The sequence below is a fragment of the Panthera pardus genome, unplaced genomic scaffold, assembly GCF_024362965.1.
Source record: "Panthera pardus isolate Hobbes unplaced genomic scaffold, ASM2436296v1 HiC_scaffold_17, whole genome shotgun sequence".
Classification (NCBI taxonomy): domain Eukaryota; kingdom Metazoa; phylum Chordata; class Mammalia; order Carnivora; family Felidae; genus Panthera; species Panthera pardus.
In genome coordinates, this window is record NW_026526732.1 from 103,958,320 (window position 1) to 103,961,341 (window position 3,022).

At 38.6% G+C, this 3,022-nt stretch overlaps 1 non-coding gene across 1 annotated transcript; it reads left to right on the plus strand.

Moving 5' to 3' along the window:
- Positions 1-73, plus strand: TRNAK-CUU (transfer RNA lysine (anticodon CUU)). Its single transcript has one exon. It is a non-coding gene; the product is annotated as a tRNA-Lys (tRNA).
- Positions 74-3,022: the final 2,949 nt, after the last annotated feature.

Sequence of the window (3,022 nt, forward strand, 5' to 3'; positions counted from 1 at the left end):
GGCTGGCTGGCTCAGTTGGCAGAGCATGTGACTCTTGATCTCAGGGTCATGAGTTCAAGCCTCATGTTAGGCAAGGAGCCTACATAAAAAAAAAAAAAAAAAAAGAGGGGCCCCTGGGTGGCGCTGACTTTGGCTCAGGTCATGATCTCACGGCTCATGAGTTCAAGCCCCATGTTGGGCTCTGTGCTGACATCTCAGCACCTGGAGCCTGCTTCGGATTCTGTCTCCCTCACTCTCTGACCTTCCACTGCTCATGGTCTGTTGCTCTGTCTCTCTGTCTCTCTGTGTCTCTGTCTCTCTCAAATATAAATAAACATTTAAAAATTTTTTTAATTAAAAAAAAAAGATGTATGATGAAATCAGGAGGGACACACTCAAGCAACCATCTTCCCACTTAAATAAGGTATAAAGGTGTGATTCCATGTACTTGACAATTTGGTAATGTTACATTTGCCTTTTGAAGATGAAAAAGTAAACTCTTAAGAGCTGATACTTCTCATTTTGTTCTTTATAACCCTCATATCTTGAGAAAGCGCATGTTTAAGTGATGTTTGTTCAGTGGATAAATGAGTAAATAATTGAATAAATGAACAAATGAGTAAAATCAGTCTCAAAAAAGCAAGGAAATTTTTATTATTTACCCTGTTACTCATTTATTCAATAATAATTTGTGGAGCAATTGCTATGCACCAGACTCTATAAATCTGTAAATACAAAGTCATATAAGACAAAGTCCTTGACCTCAAGGGAAAAGAAATATCTATCTATTGCCTATCTATCTATCTATCTACCTATCTATCTATCTATCCATCCATCCATCTGTATCAACCAGGAATATAGCTAGTGGATCAGTGATAGACTAAAGTGTGAAGAGAGCTAGAATGGTAGCATACACAGAGTGTCATAAATAAGAGAGAGGAACCTAAGTAAAAATCAAGGAAAACTTGCCAGAAAAAAATGCATTAAAAAAGCATACAATTAGGCAAAGAGTGATTTAAGACTCAACTCTATTGAAATAAAGCCAAAACTCTTTCCCCTGGAGAGTACTTTGTTTATGAAATGAAAGATTAGAAGTCTGCTCAATCAATTCTTTCTTCTTCTTTTTGAAGATAGAAGTTATTTGTGTGTGTGGGGGGGGGGTGTTTACATGTATGTGAGTTGGTGGGATAGGTCAGCTGGAGAGAGTAGCAAATGAGGGGAGTTAACAAACTCACGAACTGTCAGATCTCTCTAACCTGTACCTTATTTCCTAAATCACCCACCTCTATCTTGTCTACTCCTAAACCTATGTTCTGTCCATTTGGGGGGGCACAGAATCCAGTCTTTTCTAACTAATAACCTTAGCTCTTATCGTGGTCTTATTTCAATGTGTATTCACCAGAAATCTCTCAGAATAATATCGACCCCAGTGTTGTCCAACCAAAATGAGACCAGCTATGGGAGCCTCCAAACCAGTGCATCTTGTCCTTGTTAACCAGACATAGACACTTCCTGTAGGAGACCTCATTTGACAATAAGTACTGATCTGCCAGGCCCACTTTTGGACAAAGTCCTTTTTGGGGGAGTGCCCATGAGTAATCCAGGTCTTGAATTTAATTCGTACTTAGTCTTTCACTATTTCAGTATCTTTGGAAAAGTATTTTAGTTTTCTGCATCTCTTTACTCACCTACTAAAAGATATAATACCAACTCTGTGGAGTAATTTTGAGGATGAATAGTGACATTTTGACACTTAGGGACACTTAAGAAAAATTAGAAGAAAGTTAAGTCATCTTAATATTCTTTAAAATTGTTAAGGAATTTACATTAACAGGGGCTTTTCCATAAATTATCCAATTTTGCTCTTGCAATGGCCCTCTGGGTTAGGTATTATCACTGAGGAAGCTGAAATTTTGGCCAAGGGAGCTGAGGTTCAGACATAGATCTTGTAACTTCAAATACTGATTTTTTACAAACAACTCCAAACGCTTCCTCTGAAAATTAAGTCGTAAAAGCACAGAGAAATGAATGTCTCATGGTGGAATATCAAGCATTAGTAAAAAGATTGTGGGAGAGATTTTGGCACCACATAGCCAGCAGCTTACCCCAGCATTGAATGAATTCCATCAGACCTAAGGAAGAGCGTCTTAGACATGAGCATTCTGCCACAGCTGCCTGAATCATGAAGACTGTGGGGATATTTTAACCTCCAGCATCTAGAATTTGTATATAGTTCTCCTAATAACCCATTTATAGCAATAAAAAAAATCGGAATTGATTATCCTTCAAATTTTGTCCATTTCCTGATTTCCATATATGCATTAGATAAAATGATGTATGATGTGGAAGACACTTTTCTGGTCACGAGGGATATCAGTACTTACCTTGAAAAGGAGCCATTCTTGCATTCTCTTTTCTACACATGGTATAATTTCAAGAACCAGAGCAATATTGGTCCATAAAAATAAATAAAACCCAAACAAATGCCTGATCTGTTCCCCTGGTCAAGTTTACACATCTCTGCTCCAAAGCATTGAACTAGGCCGAGACTTGCATTTTGCTTAATCGATTTTTTATGAAAACCCATTGAGTGCCTGTAGGTCATGATCTCACCGTTTGTGAGTTTGAGCCCCGAGTTGGGCCAGAGCTGACAGAGATAGGCTCCAGCCTGCTTGGGATTCTTTCTCTCCATCTCTCTCTGCTTCTTCCCTGTGCACTCACACTTTCTCTCTCTCTCTCTCTCTCAAAATAAAAAAATAAAGAAAGAAAAAATAATGTAAATTACACACACACACACACACACACACGGGAGCACCTGGCATGATATCCAGCACTCAGGCAGTTAGTTCTGGAGACAAAAGTTTCAAGTCCCATCTTATTTCTGTCTTTCAGTAATTAAAGCTCCCATCTACTCCAAAGAGTTTGTTTGGATATGAAAGTCAATACGTTTTTAAAAAAAGATTTATTCTTGGGGCACCTGGGTTGCTCAGTTGGTTAAGTATCCCACTTTAGCTCAGGTCATGATCTCACAGCTGGTGGGTCC